This window comes from Diabrotica virgifera, chromosome 6, assembly GCF_917563875.1.
Source record: "Diabrotica virgifera virgifera chromosome 6, PGI_DIABVI_V3a".
In the NCBI taxonomy this organism is placed as follows: Eukaryota; Metazoa; Arthropoda; class Insecta; order Coleoptera; family Chrysomelidae; genus Diabrotica; species Diabrotica virgifera.
Window position 1 is genome coordinate 19,601,996 of NC_065448.1, and position 20,620 is coordinate 19,622,615.

At 32.4% G+C, this 20,620-nt stretch overlaps 1 protein-coding gene across 1 annotated transcript in view; it reads right to left on the reverse strand.

Annotated features, from left to right (window-relative positions):
- LOC114330318 (DNA-directed RNA polymerases I, II, and III subunit RPABC3) overlaps window positions 1-20,620 on the reverse strand; it is a 295,889-nt gene that overhangs the window by 36,554 nt on the left and 238,715 nt on the right. The window lies entirely within an intron of this gene.

The following is a 20,620-nucleotide window of genomic DNA, read 5'->3' on the forward strand; positions in this document are numbered from 1 at the left end:
TTTTTTAATTTTATACGAGGTATGTAAAAAATATGAATTTTTCTTAAGAGTTCCTCTATTATTGACAATATTTTAATTAGAAGGATGTAATTGAACACTAAAACAAATTTTTTAATTCCAAACAACTTTTCTTAATAACAATTTTCGATATTGTGAAATGTAAAGGTACTTTACTCTTGAGTGAAATTCATATTTTTTGACATACCTCGTGTAACATTAATTAAATTTGATATTTGATTATTGCATCTTAGATTATACACGATGCAGAGTATTTTATAAAGAATAACTTTTTTTCGTAAAACTGATAATAAAAAAGTTATCAATAGGTTCCAAGTTACGCAGACATACTGTATAGGAGCTAAAAAAAAATTTTTTTTTGCTGAACATTTATTATTGCTGAAGCTTATTATTAAATGTATTTTAGGTAAGTTTTACAGAAAAAAGTTTTGATCACTTTGTATAAACATTTTTTTAGCTGGTAACTTTCGGTTTTTGTATTACATTTTGTTATCTTTCTTAATTTTCTTAAAAATAAATAGTTTATTTCATTTATAAAGTAAAATAATTTAGTGCATTTTAAAGATTACATCCTAAGCTTTAAAAAAGCACTTATAAAACTGTAATAGATTTGTTCAAAGTAGAGTAATACCGTCTTAAAGTGGTGATAATTCTATAAAACTATGAAGATTTCAAAAATTACATTTTTTGAGACGTCATATCATTTGAATTAAATTTTTGAGATTTTTTTTGAATGAAACATCATTTAGTAAGATGTTTGAAAGGTAAGTTGTGCAAAATTGAGAGTTTTATAAAAAAATTGTATTAGTTACACATTTTTAAATAATTTTTAAACAAAATTCATGTAAGGCTCACTTTCCGTCCACACCGTACTTATGCCCATACATTTTATTTCTTTCTATTATAACCATAAGATAGCTTAATTATTCTTCTTTCATGTTCAATTTGTAAAATTTCATTTGATCCATTAGTTAAAGAATTTACATTAAAATAACTCAACCGTGCACTTCGCCGTGCGTTAGTTTACAGTGCGCCAATGTTTGTGAGAAGGGTGACTTCAGCGTTATAAATAAAAAATTATAGAAGATACAGATTTAATTTTAGAAAATTCTTTATATAACGTTTTTTTGGTAAAATTTTCTGAATTTTTCAATGGTCAAGTCAATTTTTTTCTAAAATTTATATTTTCGGAGTTATTTAAAAAAACATCTAATTTCGTAGTTCATTGTTTAATAAAAAATGAAGCACCCATTTCTCGAGTAGAACTTTTTGATATGTTGTTTACTATTCATTTCTTAATGAAATTACAAGAAGTTATATCTTGTTTGATTTTTTCCGAAGTGAAAATCTATATGCGCTCCCCTATTTGTGTACTAGCTACATAACATTAATGACAAAGAATTAGTAAATTTGTTGTAAGAGGATTTCTTCTTCTGTTGGTGCCTATTCGTTTGGAATATTGGCGATCATTCTGGCTATAATTATTTTATTAACTGATGCTTTAAATAGATTAGTTGTTGTTGTGGAGAACCATTTCCTCAAGGTCTTTAACCGTGATATTCTTCTTCTTCCAATTCTCGCTTTCCGAATACTTTGCCTTGATTGAAGGATGATGTGTCCGAGATATTCTAACTTTCTCCTTTTAACGGTATACATCACCTCTCCTTCTTTCCCCATTCTTCGTAATACGATCTCGTTGGTTATCTTGTCCGTCCATGATATCCTTAGGATTCGCCTGTATAGCCACATCTCGAAGGCTTCAAGTTTTTTTCTCCATCGCTTCAATGAGTGCCCACGATTCAACTCGAAGTATAATTTTGTAAGTATATATTACATTATAAGTATGAATAGTATTCAATTATAAGAGGTAGGTATATTTTCTTTAAAAATTCCTTAAAGGGCTAAATCACAGAACGCTTTCGAACTAAAAAGTTCTTCATCAGTGCTGTTAAGAGGGTTTTAACATGCTTGAGGCACCAAAATATATGGGTAAAAACCCTTTAAATGTTATACAATTATAGAAAGTGTACATGTTTATATTAAATTGAATGTGATATTTAAAATAATGCTAGATTTAACATCATTAAACACAGGACTTCCCACATAACACGTGCTGTTATGTAAAGCCGCCATTGTTAATCTGCAATGATTTAATTAAAGCACGTATTACTAATGGAAATCAAGTCTCCAATACTAATAAAACATTGATGCTATCTAAATTACTAGACTGAATATGATTGATAAAGCAATCGTTTACAGAACACTAATTATACCTGCAGTTAATCCAAAGATGGTAATGACAAAATAGATCAAGATTAAGTCAGAATATTATTTTAAAGTAGAATACTGAGAAAACTATCTATACTAATTTTACGTAGAGACAGAGCCACGAATGAAGAAGTCTTGCGAAGACTTTCGACTTTTAAAAAGAAACAGAACCGAATAATGAATTAAAGATACAAAAATTAGAATACTTTGGCTACATGATGAGAGAAGCAAAATAACAGCTTCTGCAGAATATCATGCAGGAAAAGATTTTAGGAAAGAGTAGCGTTGGAAGGAGACGAATGTCATGGCTTTAAATTTTACAAGAATGTCAAAAAGTGATTTCGAACTATTAATAAATATGATAGGGCCAAGAATAGAGAAGAAAGATCAAACATGAGAAACGCAATGCCAATCTCAACTAGATTAGCAATTTTATTTATATTATAGGTCTGGATCCCGCGTATCAAAGAAAAGTTGAATAATAGCAAGCTGAAAATGTGTTAATACCTTAAGGGTGTCTAGTTGGATAACCTTTGATATATGGGAATACTGGAACAGGGGCAGTTTTAATTGTGGAACAGGTTAAAAATTTGGAACGGTCAGACCACGAAAACGGCACATTTATTTTGTCCGACAGAACAGACTTAATCTCTCCGAACAAAGATTAAACTCTCATGCAAAAATCAGACTGCTATTTATCACCTGTCATAATTCCTGTCATTTGACATATCCTACATGTTCCACTCATTAAAACGCCCATTTGGTGATAAATAGCAGTCTGATTTTTGCATGTGAGTTTAATCTCTGTTCGGAGAGTTTAAGTCTGTTCTGTCGGACAAAATACAGGTGCCGTTTTCGTTTTCTGACCGTTCCAAACTTTTAACATGTTCCACAATTAAAACTTCCCTTGTTCCAGTGTTCCCATATATCAACATTTGTCCGACTAGACACCCTTAAGCTATTAACAAATTTTCAGCTTGCTATTAATCAACTTTTTTTTCATACGCGGGATCCAGACCTATTAGTTTAATATATTTATTCAGGGTGCACTACTGTTCCATTTGTCTCATAGTTTCACAAGTGTGCCAAGTTCCACAACTCTGGACGTAAATGTACTGCATTAATAAACCTTATTGTGATTTCATTTGACCACGTATTCATCTTTTCTTTGTATGTTTTGACAAAACCAAATTAAATTTCAACATAGTACAGGAAATAACGAGGAAATACAGAGCAACATGCAAAATTTTCCACAGCAGTTCAACTTTATGGGCAACGCATCAGGCACTGCAATAGTGTTCAAATACTAGTAAAATTTCGGCCACATGGCTCAACCAAACGGCGATATTTTCATTAGATGGCCGTAATGTTGCCAGAAACATACCGAATATATATTTTCGGCAACATATTGTTTTAAAAACTAGTTGTCTAAATGCCTTTTTAGACATAGACCAATCCATAACTGAGCTGACGACTCGTGAACAATAAAATCCCACAACTTCTCATCAGCACATTGAAATGCAGAATGTAGATGACCAGGATGAGCTAATGATAGAAATAGATTCTGAACCTGAGGCCTCATATTTTTCTGATTAAATCATCACATCCATTACTTGCATTATTTGTTGGTAAGAAGAAACTTTAATTTTTTTTCTCAACTAAATTTTGTGTTGTCTGTTGTTTTTGTATTTTGTTTATACAGTGATGAGCACGCAAATAACCGGCAAAATAGCACAAAAGATGGAAAACCTATTAAGTTGTGAGATAAAAATAAATGAAACTAGTCGAGCTGGGAAATTTAGCGATATTAACCTTTAAATTTACATTACATATATTGATTGTTTCCCACCTTTAAAGGTATCAGAGGAGTATGTCAACTAAAACTGTCAATGTGACAGTGGTAGTTACCAAACTCGTGCGATACTTGTAAAAGGTGGGAAACAATCAATATAATGTAAATTAATAGGTTAATATCGCTAAATTTCCCAGCTCGACTAGTTTCGTTTCTTTTTATTTCACAACTTAATACGTTTTCCATCTTTTGTGCTATTTTGCCGGTTATTAGCGAGCTCATCTTTGTATATAAAGAACACTGTTGTTAAGTCTCATAATTTTGTATATAATTTCATAATTTTTAATACCCTATTTCATCTTCAAAAATATTCCTAAGTGCGTCATAGACGCACTTTCATTCTCAGAAAATTCTCCATATCGAGAATATTCTCGAGAATGAATATTCTCTGATTTTTCATTCACGAGAATTTTCCAACACTAGTATTATGTAATATAGACCTAAAATTGGCATTGAGGATCCGCCTACTTCGCTGCTGTGTGTTCTCGGCTTACTTTATGGTATAGAGGTAGAGTTTTGGACTGTGAATAAAATTGATATAAATCGTCATGATGCTTTCGAAATGTGGTGCTATAGAAGAATTTTAAAAGTTTCTTAGGTGAAGAAGATACGAAACTCCACAATACTAGAACATCTCAGCAAAACTACTGAGATCATAAAAAGCATCAAGCAGAGAAAGCTGGAGTATATCGGACATGTAATGAGAGGTCCCAAATATAGGTTGCTACAAAATATTATGCAAGGGAAAATAGCAGGCAAACAAAGTCCAGGACGAAGAAGAACTTCATGGTTTAAGAACATGCGAGGTTGGTATGGTGTTGATACAAGCATGTTATTTAGGGTGGCAGTGAATAAAATTAAGATAGCTATGATGATAACCGACATTCTGAAAGGACATGGTGCATGAAGAAGAAGAAATCAGCTTTTTAAAGCACTAGTAAACATAGTTCAAATATTCATGACAATCGCCAACATTCGAGAGAAGGCAGCGTTTAGACGAAAAGAAGAAGGCTACCAAAAGAACTAGTTCTTTTGGAAATACAATTCGTACGAATTAGTTGTAGAATTACATAGCTACGTTGGCACACTGCATTCATAAAAATTTAAGTTAGTTAGTAAATAACAGGGGCGGTTTCTCCATTGGTTCACTTGTGCAGTGAACACCCAATAAAATTTCATTAAAATAAAGTTTCTTTAAATCTCATAAATGTTATAGTATCATTAAAATATTTTTTTAATCTCATAGAATCATTAAAATATAACTATTTATTAATCATATTTATTTGTTCTACGCCTCTGGATGCAAGTGGCAAGTGCAGATACTATGCTGTGGTGCAGAATTCAAATTGAACCAGCCAGTACTAACCTATCCCTGTAGTTAGAAAGAGAAATCTTAGAATCCGTGAAACCAGCGATCGCCTATTTAAAACAGTGAGGATTTGTGAAGTGCACACAGGGACCAGTAGAGCGGTTCGGTTCACAGTTTGGTATTATTTTCTGTTCGTGTTATCTTCAGACTTTAATTCTCGTGTTATCGATGTTTTTGCAAAACACAAAAATCGAAGAATGGATTTTTTGTATAAATTAAATAAATAAATTAAATTGAATACAAAAATTACAGACATTTTTATATTATTATTTGTAATTAATAAACAAATTTTCTAATTAGCTTTGACTTAATGTATTGCATACGATAATAAAACGTATCTCATATTTATTTTATGTTTTATTTATATAGGAACAACAGCAATAAATAATAATATCAAATTTAGACAAAAACGGGCGAGGCCCTGAAAAATTTTTCTCCTGTGCAACAATTGCCCGCGGCTGTTATTCACCATTTCTATAATTACATTTCTTAATTGAACACCCTTTTTAAATTACATACTATATTTTATTGTGTTCTTTGATTTCTATTTTATATTTTTCTCGTTATATCAGAAGTTCGTGAGGACTCTTGTACTTGTATTGTTTGTATCCACCCACACTTCACATAAATTATAAGTTATGCGATTTTTTCATGCATTGGTATTATTTAAACTGATTTTTTTGTATAATTACGAATTCAGATTAGTGGTTATTATATAACACTCATTGTTTGCTTTTAATTTTCATTAATTATCTTTAGTATTTTTGATTCTGTGACATCATTGCTTTATTTGTGTTACTAAAATGGTTTCTTTGATTTCTAAAGTACAAAACGGCTATGCTGTCTTCCGAAGATGCTTCTTAATTCTAGAAAATTTTGAAGTTCTTTTTTATTTGGATATAATATTATAGTTACAAGAGTGAAATATAAATATGATTATGTTGATAAAATGATTCATATGTTGATTCATATCTACTAATAGAAAAAAGAATGGCCAAAAATAGATCTGTTTATCTGGCTTTTGTAGATCTTAAGAATGCCTATGACTCGATACCTAGAACCAAGCTATAGAAAGCAATGGAAGACATTGAAGTTCCACGAATATTAATAAAAGCAGTAAAAGCACTCTACAAGAATAACAAAGCAGCTATCAAAACGGACAAAAGAATAGAATCCTCAAGGATACTTCTTGTCATAGTGAAAATTGGATAATAAATAAGAAAACCAAAATCAAAATAAGAGCAACAGAAATGAAATTCCTACGGAGAAGCTGCAGAGTAACAGAAAGAGATAGAACTTAATAACATAGAGATTAAGAAAATAATGGGAATGCACTCAGATATAATAGACTACATCGAACAGAAGAGATTAACGTTTTACGGACATGTCAGAAGAGCAGACAAAAAACGTTGGATAACCAGAATAACAGAGTGGAGCCCGATAGGAAGAAGGAAGAAAGGCAGACCCCAAAGATCTTTCAGAGATGAAGTGGACGAAGCAATCGAAAGACGAAATCTGAAGAAAGGGGACTGGAAAATCAGAAAGAACTAGAGATAACGGCTGATTGAAGGAATATAGTGAAAACTGTGGAAATCTCTCTTCTTTATACTATATTATGTATAAATTTTATACATTTGTAGATATTTTAAGAATTAATAAAAAATAAAATAACTATTATTCTACACTGTAAAAAATAAAGGTAGTTTATATCATTTGTCTGGTATAACAATGATAGTTAAAATCATATCACTATATTTTAGTAGTCTTTACTTTGTTATCTCACCTAGTTAAATGTTTTTGTGACCTTCAATGTAAAATTAGCTATGTCATTAACAATAAATTCCGCACTTGCTTTATACTGTTCAATGTTCTACAATGTCATTTTGCTCTAATGTACACGTTTACAAGAAAATTTAACGATACAGGAGCAAGGAATAAAATCCAATGGAAAAAAGTCTTTGATAAGTTAAAAAAATATACAGCCTGCAAAAAAAAGTTAAAAAATGTTATGACGGGAGTGAGTATCTATTAATTTGAAGAATCAAGTGATCAAGACGATGTACAATATGAGAAGAATTACAACGATTACTTACAAACATAAATATTGCTTGCAACAATTGCGGCATAAACATTAATATAAAAAAACAAGTATATGGTCTTCAGTAAAATCATGACACAACCAGCACATATTAGTATAAACGGCATTCAAATTGAAAAAGTATCAAGTTACAAATACTTGGGAACTTTGATAAACGAAACTGGAGACCAAAACAATGAAATAAAAAGACGTATCGAAATTGCCAGGGCCACCTTCATAAAGATGAGAAAATTCTTCTGTAACAAAGATATAAGCATCCCTCTACGATTAAGAATGCTAAGAGGCTACGTATTTAACAAGCTATTATACAGTGTAGAGGCCTGGACACTCAAACAGAACAACATAAAAAATATTGAAAGTTTCGAGATGTGGGGTGCTACCGTCGAATGCTGAAGATAAATTGATTCAATGTACCGATACATTAATTCTTAACTAGAAAGTAGATACATTGAATGAACATACTAATTCATAGAAGTTAATGTTTTTGAGCATTAGTTAATGTATCTACTTACATTGGACCAATCACACTGATCTTTGGACGAAAATTAATGCTCCCCGTTTTGAATCAATGTTTTTTTTCATTATATTTACGTACTTTTTTGGTTCAGTGTATGTGAGTCTTGGCCGCGTTTACTATTTCCCTCCATTGTTGTCGGTTCTGAGCAGCTATTTCCCATTGTTGTACTCCCATTTTGCGTATATCACTAGCTACTGCGTCCTTCCATCTCTTTCTTGGGCGACCAACTGACTTTTTTCCATCGGGCCTTTCCCAGAATGTGGCGTTTAGAAGTCTTTCGTCACTTGATCTTAGCACGTGACACTTGATCTTAGCACGTGACCCGCCCATCGTATTCTGTTTGCTTTAATGTAGCGTACTATGTTTTCATCTCCATATATTGTCTGGAGTTCATCATTGTGTCTCCTTCTCCATTCTCCTGTTGTCTCTTCTCTGCAAGGCCCATAGATAGTCCGCAGTATCTTTCTTTCAATTACCAGTAATTTTGTCGTTTCCCGCTGATTCAGAGTCCATGTTTCGCTTCCATACGTTATTGTGGGACGAATTATTGTCTTATATACTCTTATTTTTGCTAGTCTTGAGAGTATTTTTGATTTAAGTAGGGTCCTTAATGAGTAATATGACCTGTTTCCTGCAATGATTCTGGCTGCCACGTCCTTTTCATATTTATTTGCAGATGATCGCTCCCAGGCACTTAAATTCTTTGACGACTTCAAAATTGTATTCATTAATTGTTACGTTTTGCCTAACCCTTGGTCTTGGGTTCTTCATAACCACCATGTACTGGGTCTTGTCCTCGTTGACCTTAAGACCAGCTTCCTTGGCTCCGTCCTCGAATAGGGTGAAAACTTCTTTTGCATCTCTGGTGGATTGTGCAATTGTGTCCACGTCATCCGCAAAGGCCAATAGTATTTTTGATCCTTGGGCGGCACATCCGTTTGTCAGTTGTGGCTGAGCTTTCCTTACTGCATGTTCCAGTGCGAAGTTAAACAGCAGGGGGGGGGGGCGAGAGGATCTTCTCCTTGTCCAAGTCCGGTGTCAATGAGGAATTCTCCGTGCTCACCTTCGCTAATCGTACCAGCTTTCCAGGCACTCCCATTTCTACCATAGTCTCCCACAATGCTTCTCTGCTAACAGAATCGTAAGCTTGTTTGAAGTCCACGAAGATTTGGTGTACATCGCGGTTGAACTCCCAGTTTTATTCCAACACCTGGCGTAGGACGAAGATCTGGTCTATGATCGCCGCTTTGGTATGGTCTCCTATTATTTCCTCTGCGTATGGAGTTAGTCTTCTAAACAGTATTATGGATATAATCTTGTATGTTGTATTAATTAACAATATTCGTCTATAGTTCCGACATATTTGTTTGTCTCCCTTTTTGTGAATAGGTATTATATGGCTTTCATGCCAGTGTTTCGTTTACAATTAATGCTAAATAGTAAATACTCAAATGCTCACTGGTAGCCACCAAATTTACCACCACATAAAAGAAAATATTGAAGATAATTTTCGTTTAGAAATCGAAATTCCGCTATAAACCTTTACCAGCACTGGTAAATTCTTAAATGCTCAATGGTAGCAATATTTACCACCGCATAATAGAAAAAATTAAAGATAATTTCCGTATTAAGGTTAAAAATTCGAAAATACTGATTCCGGAACATCTAAAATTGTCGCTTATCGCCGATAAAAACAATATATATTTTCAAGGAAATTCCTTCATCGATAAGCAAAGCAAGGAAAATTAATGCTTGTCTCGACTTGGACCGCGTTTCGTTCTACACTCCGACCTGTAGAGCAAAACTCATTACGAATTCTGAAAGGATACCGCAACGAGACTGGTGCAGTTTGTCTTATTTAGTGCCACAAAGAAAAATCGTATGCCAACATGCAATCACGGGTTACGTTCATATCAGATGCAGAGGCAGTAACAACAGCCATATATTTTGCTCGTAGACGAATCACGATAAACTTAGATACAGAATTTGGATCGCGGATTAAGTAATAAAGTTCAAGAAAAAAGCGAAGGTCGGTCTGACCGAGTGTTTTTCATTTGGCTGCAATCAAAGTGGTAACATTTTTTTAACAGAACGAAATGTTTTTTTAATTAACGTTTATAGTCCATGCGGAATCTGCTTTGGATTGGATAATTTCCATAGGAGCCTATTTTTTGCTGGAATCACTTAAGGATATCATCACTTTGTGTTTAATTTTTGCGACTTACCGGTCGCAAACCATGTGCTTAATTTTTTATTTAACAAAATTTGGAAAAAATCGAAAAATTTTGCATTTTGCATTACGTTTAAACCAACAAAAAAATTATAAAGTAAGTTATCAATCGAAGTTGCACAGAAAACGACAATAAATATCGTCTCCATGCCACCAGCACCAGATTGACAACAGGTGGAATACTTTCTTTGGTTACACCTCCCGAGATTTTCAAAAATTATAAATCATACAGGATGCCGAGGAAATTAAGATGAGAGAATTTTAAATAATTCACAACTCATCTGCTCAGCGTGGTAAAAGCTCCAACAAGAAAGATTCCTTAATACTCAAACAAAAGAGTAAATGAATTAAAAATGTATAAACATTCTCAATTTCTTTGCAACACGAAAATGCAGCAGCTGCATAATACTATGGTCAAATCTGAGAGTGCAGGAAGAGTCTATACCGGTTTCGGGGGTTGTTTCCCCCTCATCAGTAGTCCTATATCCTCCTCTCTCAGATTCTTCCACGTACCACACTTTGGGCCTTTCCGAATTGCAAAGAAAGAAATCTCACGGATGAACTAGGGCCATCTACCTGCACTCTCAGATTTGACCATAGTACTATGCAGCTGCTGCATTTTCGTGTTGCAAAGAAATTGACAATGTTTATACATTTTTAATTTATTTACTCTTTTGTTTGAGTATTAAGGAATTTTTCTTGTTGGAGCTTTTACCACGCTGAGCAGATGAGTTGTGAATTATTTAAAATTCTCTAATCTTAATTTCCTCGGCATCCTGTTTGATTTATAAATTTTGAAAATCTCAGGAGTTGTAACCAAAGAAAGTATTCCACCTGTTGTCAATCTGGTACTGGTGGTATGGAGACGATATTTATTGTCGTTTTCTGTGCTACTTCGATTGATAACTTACTTTGTTTTTCGGTAGATGGCCCTAGTTCATCCGTGACATTTCTTTCTTTGCAATTCGGAAAGGCCTAAAGTGTGGTACGTGGAAGAATCTGAGAGAGGATGATATGGGACTACTGATGAGGGGGAAACAACCCCCGAAACCGGTACAAACTCTTCCTGCACTCTCAGATTTGACCATAGTATTATGCAGCTGCTGCATTTTCGTGTTGCAAAGAAATTGAGAATGTTTATACATTTTTAAAAAAAGTATAGAAGGTAAAAGTTTCGTGTTTCAATTTTACATAATTTTGACTATCTGCAAATTGAAAATTCAATGTTTATTGTTTAAAAAATAGCAGTAATTGGGAAAAAAGTGCAAAAAATGGAGTTTTTCCTTTAAATTTTTTTGACACCTTAAAAATAACTTACAGCCTTCATATTCCATCTAGAAAAACTTTATAATACGACTAAAGCGTGTGTTAAATTTCGTTACGACCGATTTAATAGTTTTTGCATAATAATTTTGCAGTTTAGAGCTGGCACAAAAATTGCAAATTTGCAATATTATGCTGGGCCCAAGTCGAAATTTCGAAAAGCCGATTCAATACATTTTTTTTTGCTCAACGCGCAAAGAGGCTACTACAATAATGTTAAAAAAATTTCGATGTCTGGAAGCTTGAGCCTTTCTTATTTTGGCCCCTGCATAATTTGCAATTTTTTGCGGACCCTAGATTGCACAATTATTATGCAAAAACTGTTAACCCCATCCTAACGAAAATTAGCCCACGTTTCAGTCGTATTATACACTTTTTTTAGGTGGAAACTTTTTATGTTTAAGGGGTCGAAAAAATTTAAAGAAGAAACTCAATTTTCAACTCAATTTCTACACAAAGTAGGTCAGAATGTACGAAAGATTTAATTGAAATAAACACAGAATACATAGAGTACAGAAGATAAAATTGACACAGACGAAACAGTTAGGAAACTAAAGAACCTGACAACAGCTGCTTCCAAACAACGTTCTATACTACGCACGCCTAGAACACTCAAAACTTTAACAATTAATATATTTTCACAAACAGTGACCATCATAGTGACCCATGTTATATCATAATGTATAACATATCTTATGTAGTCGATAATAATCTATGGTTGACGTGACAAAAAAAAGTTATGCAAATTTAATATAAAATGGAACCAATTAACTCAGGGATACAAGATCATTCTCACAATTTTTATTCATTTATTATAGGCTTTATAAAGAAAACATATCCATTTTCTGCTCCTTTTTCGGCGCCTTTTTTTAATTATTAACAATTGAATGTCAGAAATGTCATTTTTCGATCTTTTGCGTATATGGTAAACACGTCAAGCGCTTGACAAAATATTGAAATAATGCCCCCCAGGTCAAGTAGCAGTTTCGTCAATACGCAGCGGTCCCAAGGGACCTCCATTGCTTATGAGGTAATTCCTACATCGGTCCATAGTGACCGCTCAATATTTTTGGTAAAAATGTAGAAAAACATTAATATGACATTTTGAAAAAAATTGTAAAATAAATTTGTTCCTTCGAAAACTGCAAAATAAGACAAAAGGGTTCATTATTTAAATTTATTGTAAAACTCAACCTAGCTGTGTATTGTGATCCTTAACAAATTTTCAAATTTGTATAAAAATTATAAGTTTTCGAATATGAAAAAGATTTATTCTACAACCGTGTTAAAAATGCAATTTTTAGCACTCCATAGGAGTGTTAAAAATGCTACTTTAAAGCACTAGTGCTTTAAAATTTTTAAGGCACTGCAGTTAAAAGTGAATTGTCAAATTGTGAAACGTCAAAATATTTATATTTCATTTATTAACATTAATATTAATAGTACAACTTGCGCAATTTGAAAAAGGTGGTTTAAAAGGTTTTTTAAAATTGAAATTGAACTGTATTATTGCATTTTTAACACGTTTGTAAAAAAACTATTAAAATTTTTTAGAATATACAATATAACAATAAAAGTAGACGATATTCTATAGTTGTTATGATTTACGTATTGACAGTATAGGCATTATATAGTTTTGATGTAATGTTAAGAAAAATAGAAAAATGGAATGTCAGTCAAGTTCAAGTAAAAGTTTTTGTAGGTATTGTCCTGTAATTGAGAATGAATAAATTATAATTGTTGATATAATATAAGACGTTTGTAGAAAAAATATTGTATGATATACGTGTTAAAAAATAAATTTTTAAGGCACTCATGTGCCCTAAAAATTTACTTTTTTTACATAAACTTTCACATACGTGCCTTAAAATTGTACTTTTAACACTTATATCATAAACAACTATTATGTACGAGCAATAGTTTAAAAATTAGGTATATTTGTTTATAAATCAAAAGTAACCAAAGGGTTTTGGGTTACAAAAAATTATTTTCTTCATTTTTTTGATACATACTGGTAGCTTAACTCTTCTACTTTCATTTGATATGCGTAGAATTACCGTATCTTCAGACTAATGTCATTGCAAAAAAAGGTCTCTGGGATGGGATAAACAAATAAATAACTTCTAAACTAATTGATGGATTGATTTTAAATGTTGAGATTTTGTTAAGAAGCACAATTCTCAATGGACGCAATAACAAATATATAGGTTAATTGTTACAATAGTTATAAACAATTAATGAATTTGCCTTATTTTTCAGTTTTAAAAGCAACAAACTAATTTTACATCTTTTACGCAACCGCCATTTTAAAGCATTTTTATGTTTTAAAAGATAGAGTTTCGTCATTTTACCTCAAATAATAAGCTTAATGGTAAGCACAAAATCGAAAAATGGTATTTTTTACACTAAATTGTTAATAATTAAAAAAAAACGTCGAAATATCTGTAGAAAACGTATACGTCTAGATTTTCTTCATAGAGGCATATCTATAATAACTAAAAAAATCAGATAGGTATCTGGAATTGTTACATTTCAGAGATGAATCTTATTTCTCTGATAAAATACCTGCATTTTCCTATATTATAATAATTTATAAAACGTCAAAAATTGAGTGATAGGTTGAAGCAAGGTAATATCAACTATAAAAAAATATAAAATCAGAGTATGTACTAGCATAGCAAAAATTACGTGAATGAGTTATATGAAAAAATAAAACCCTAAAATGGTTTAAAGTAGTTATAGTATCTTTTAAAGTAGGTACCTGTAAATTGTTTAAAAAACTGAAACTGTAAAATATTATGAACGAGCTTAGACAAAACTGTAATAACAGTTTTTAGCAATTTTATAGTTTAACAAAACTTGGATGACACTTAAAGGTTTTAAAATAATATTTTCAAAGTAAAACCCGGATTTTAAATCCTAATCACCCCCAGGAACATCCCCCAAAACGCGAAAATCAGCTGTCCCAACTCAATCAATTATCACAACACACCGCTGCACAGTTTCTGTTATTAATACACTAGAAAACCATGCAAATCAAACAAAAAATCAAAATAAACCACATAAAATAACGATAAGAGAAAAAACTCACTTGATATTAAATAATTTTCCCGTTTTTAGGGGTCAAATATCGCCAGGTATACCTGGATCGAGACAACTTCGAATTTATGTTACATAAGTGGCAGCAGGATAGTGCGCAGGTGGGATAAACTGGGATCTCTCGGACAGATCATAAAATAGGAAGTCTGGATTGCAGAAGTGCTAAAATAAACTTAGTAGAAGTGCATCAACACGTGGATAGATGGCATATGCATTCGCGTTGAAATTGTCACTAGTTACACTGAGAAACATTTTTGAACTGACATGTTAAATTGTTGAAAAATGCTTATAAATTACGTGTTTGGTGAAATTATCAAAAATAAAAATAATAATCATTAACCAACCACGGCATGTTTCTAGATAGATCACACTTAAAATGACATTAGATTAGAACAGATGTACGAGGGTAGTATCAGCAGTTTTCGGCTTACAAATTATTGATGCGACAAATATTCCGTATTCTGCTACTTTTTCACACATTGGGAAAATCATGGGAAAACAGATTATTCGAATATCCAACGTGAGGCGCCATAAAAATGTATACTCTCTCTTCAATCCTGACCTCCCGGAGGGAGTGTAGTGGTCGACATGATGTCGTGTATTGTCCGTCTCCAAAGATCTCTATCTCTGGTCATTTCTTTTAACTCATGCATAGGTCTTTTGCATATTCCTGTAATCTGATCGATCCATCTTGTTGGGGATCTTCCTCGTGATCTTCGGCCTTCCACCTTTTCTTGTATAATGAGCCTTTCCATGTTTTCAGTGTTTGCTCTCATAACATGTCCAAAGTATTTTAATTGTTGGAGATGGATTTTACTGGAGAGTCGTTGGCTAACTTTTAGCTCTCTTAAAATTGAATTATTTGTTCTATGGTCGGTCCAAGGAATTCGTAGCATTCGTCTACAACAGAACATTTCAGTGGAGTCTATCTTTCTTCTTTCCGAATTTCTCAAGGTCCAAGATTCACATCCGTAGGTCAGTATTGGGAATATTAAGCAGTTGATCAACCTCATCTTTAACGCTCTTGAAATTTGACAGTCCTTCCATATTGTGGTTATTTTTGCTGTGGCGACTTTTGCTAGATCACATCTACGTTTTATTTCTTCCTGTAGTGACCCTGTGTTTGTGATTAATGATCCCAGATATAAGTATGAGCTCACAACCTCAAACCAATCAATTGTGGTTATGTGTGGATGATTGTTATGTAGTCTATTCACTATCATGATCTTTGTCTTTGATATGTTTAATTGAAGACCAAATCTTTGACTTTCGTTTTCAACCAGTCGTATAAGATCAATCAGCTCTGCTTGACTATTTTCAAGAAGGGCTGTGTCATCTGCGAAACGTAGGTTGTTTATTTTATGACCATTTATTAAGATGCCTTTTTCCCATCCTTCAAGTGCTCTTCTCATAATATGCTCTCCATATATATTGAATAATTGTGGAGATAGTATACATCCCTGTCTGACACCCCGTTCTGGATGAAATTCGTTTGAAAGTGTGTCAAGCACTTTAACTGATCCAGTAGTGTGTTCGTATAGTTCAGTTATAAGCGAAATAAGATGTTGGGGTACGCCTACTTCTTTTAATATTCGCCATAAGTGTCTCCACTTGACTCTGTCGAACGCCTTACGATAATCTATAAAGCATATGTACAGTGGAATATTGAATTCCCTAGATTTTTCGATTATCTGTCTTAAATTCAACAGGTGTTCTCGAATACCTCTACCTTTGGTAAATCCAGTTTGCTCTTGTGGAATTTCTCTTTGAAGGAATGTTTTTAGCCTCTCATTGATTATATTATGTAGCATTATTTTACTGGTATGTGATATAAGAGAAATAGTTCTATAATTGTCGCATTTATGGACGCGTAAAAATGTATACTATGCGTAACCTATTTTGGATGTTGCTAAAAAGATCACAAATGGATATACTGCGAACGACAGCTATATTAAATTTATATTCAAGATGCAGTAGAAATAAACAAACAAAGATGCTACTAGGAGCACTCCCAAATCATAATTTACAATGTACATACATTGTAAATCCCAAATCATGATTTCCAAAGTTTATTTATTGTAAATTATGATTCGGAAGTGCTCCTAGTAGCATTTAACATGTCTTGGTTTGTTTATTTCTACTGCATCTTGATTGTAAATTTAGATTAGATGGTTGGTGGAGAGCAAGTAATGGAATCGAAATTAGCTTTTGGAATTGGTATTTGGTCCAACAAGACAAATTATCAGAGATAATTAAAGATAGGATAGATAAATAGATCAGTAGATAGATAGATTATCTATGGTAACTTTACCATATCTATCTCTCTATGTATTCATATATGGATCTATTTATCTATCACATCTTATCTCTGATAATTTGTTCTGTTGGACCAATACCAATTTCAAAAGCTATTTTCGAACCCACGACTAGCTCTCCACCAACCATCTAGCTGCCGTTCGTAGTATATCCATTGGTGACCTTTCTAGCAACGTCCAAAAAAGGTTAAGTATGGTAAAACCTAAATGGGAAATTCTAAACTGCTGAATCCCTACTTCCATGATTGAATCCTTCATTTCGAAAATGACACAAGTCCATTAATTGAAACTTTCCTTCCGCTTCATTAGAAAGGGGCATAAAATACCAGCACTAGTGTCATTTTCAAACAAACTTCAATTTTTTTTTGTCTCTTACGTTGATTTGTGGCATGCATATGAAAATGTACCCTTTTCACAGAAACATGTAAAACGCTTCGAGAATTTCGCTCGTCTCTCAGCATCTTCTTCTCTTAGTTCTTAATGACATTGCAATCTATAAGAACGGAATTTATTTCTTTTCAAAATTTTTAAGGCTGTGAAATTATGAATTTCAAACTGGTTTGCAATGGTTTGACAACTTATTGCGGGATTTTCAACTACTGCTGTTAAGACAAAATCATAAAAAATCACATAAAATAACGATAAGAGAAAAACTCACTGGGTATTAAATTATTTTCCCGTATTTAGCGGTCGAATATCGCCAAGTATACCTGGATTGAGACAACTTCGAATTTATGTTTCATAAGTGGCAGCAGGATAGTGCGCAGGTAGGATAAACTGGGATCTCTCGGAGAGATCATAAAATAGGAAGTCTGGATTGCAGGAGTGCTAAAATAAACTTAGTAGAAGTGCATCAACACGTGGATAGATGGCATATGGCATATGCATTCGCGTTGATATTGTCACTGTTTCTAGTTACACTGAGAAATGTTTTTCACTGGGAAACATTTTTTAACTGACACGTTAAATGGTTGAAAATGTTTAAAAATTACATGTTTGTTGAAATTATCAGTAGTAATTGCACAAGAGCTCTAAAATTCTATATTAATTTTAGAGATCGAGTCAATACTTTTCGAGTTATTTGCCAGTGAATATGTTCATTTTTTCAACAAAATAACCACGCTTTTAGACGGTTTTTTGCAAATAACTCAAATAGTAAGTATTTTGTCGAAAAAACATTCATAGCAAAAATATAGCCTGTAAAAAATTTAAAAAATGGTGTACATATCACGTTTCTATACCTAGTAGAAGCAGAGTTATAGCTAATTAAAAATAGGTTCATATTCGTCAAATTCCAAATGGAATACTTTAACGTGAAATAACCAAAAATGAAGCCCATTTCGGGGAAAACTCATTACAACTTATTTAAAGTGTTTAAGAAAAGCTTCATTTTTGTTTTATAAAAAAAATTTCTAGCATAAAAAGCAAACAAGTTACGCTCAAAATAAAGTTAGTCCCTTTTTTTTTGGTAAAAAAATCGGGAAAATAACTCCCTAATTAGTATCTCAAATAAACTTAATCGTTACGACTTCACAAGTTTCTTGACTCGTGTATGTATTGTTTGTATGATCTGTAAGTTTCATAGGTTCAAAGTCCTTATTTTTGAAAGGGCTGTAGTTAAAAGGGGTTGAACGAGTCACTGATCACGAATGTATGCAAATTTAGAAACACCAAATCTTAATCAATCTTTGTCTAACAGAAAAACAAAAAAATACATGATATTCAGAAAAGCAATGCTGACTTTTTTTGTTTTTCGAGATTTTTGGTATCTCTAACATTTTTTAAGTTATTTTGAAAAAAAGCATATTTTTCAAAATAAAAATTTTTAAAAATTTTACATTAAAATCAAATTTTTTCCAAAATAAGCACTTTGAATCGATGAAACTTACAGATCATATAAACACAACATAAGATAAGTAAAATAATTTGTGGAGCGGTAACGATTAATTTCATTTAAGTTGCTAATTAGGGGGTGGTCTTCCTGATTTTTTTTGCCAAAACAAAAGGGACCAACTTTATTTTGAGCGTAACTTGCTTAAATTTAATGCTAGAAACTTTTTATAAAAACAGAAATAAAGCTTTTTTTAAATACTTTAAAAAAGTTATAATCGGTTTTCCCCAAAAAGTGCTTAATTTTTTGGATATTTCACTTCGAAGTATTCTATTTGAGATTTGGTGAATATGAATCTATTTTTCATTGGCTATAACCCTGGTTTTACGAGGTCCAGAGACCTAACGCGTCCACCATTTTTTTTACTTTTTACAGGCTATATTTTGGCAAAAAACGTTTTTTTCGACAAAATACTTACTTTTTGAGTTATTTGCGAAAATCCGTCTAAAAATGTAGTTATTTTGTTGAAAAATGAACATATTCACTCGCAAATAACTCGAAAAGTGTTGACTTGGCGAAAAAGCTCTATAGAACAAAAGTTACTTAAAATTAGTCAATTTATTAATTTCCGGACTTATTTTGGACTTATATTTTTTCACCCCCAATAGGGGGTGAAAGTCACCCCCAGGGCAAAAGCACACATCGGCACAATATCACTTTTTTTCTTTGACATGTAACTATGCATATGCCAAATTTCATGTCAATCCAAGCTGTTCTTTAAAATTTAGAGCAAAAACCGTGAAAGAATGGACTACTATGAATAGCTAAACATTTTAGTGCATATTTTTGTAAGAATTTAATACACTCCTATTTTGTACACCATCTTTCATCCAAATACTGCCATTGGGTATATGTCATACTAAGATTTGTGGTACATCTTGTATATTCCCTCTTCAGTAGAGGCACTATATTTAACAGGCAGCCTGTTGTAGCAATGTGCAATAAGAAGTATGTTTGTTTTCTTCGATTCTCGTGTTGAAATATCAAACAAAAGTTTGCCAACGATTAAACGTGTGTATATGGCGGTCGTAAAATCCCCATTAACATGCGATTCCCAGAAATAACCATCAAATGCATACACGTGAATAATTTTCAATGTCATTTAAATTTTCCAAGTTCACGGCTCATTTCCATTTATAACATTCGTATACATAGCTACATAGGTACAGTAATCGCGACCATTAGCGTTAAAAATTTCAAACACGTCACTTAACTTATATAAATGGCCAATGAATAGATTAAATGCTGCCTACTGTTAGTTTTATTATGTAAATAAAACATTAACAAAGCACGGTAGATTAATTTTTATATATTTAGTTTATTAAAAAAATTTTAAATAGTAAAAAAAAATAAAATAGTTAATAAATGCTTAAAAGGACAAAATATCCACTAAAAAGGGGTAGTTCCCTGGGTTGGCTGTATACCTTATAGTTAAACAAACTGGAACATGAAGTAAAAACCACTTCTATGTAAAAGGTATATTTACTAAAAATTTTTTAGAATCCCAATGGATTCAATAAAATGAGTTCATCAGAACGTTTTCAAACCTATTGGTCCATCATCAGTGAATTTGAATACTTGCAAAATAGCCCCAGAACCAAACAATGGTTGTGATTATAAATAAATCTACATTATGTTAA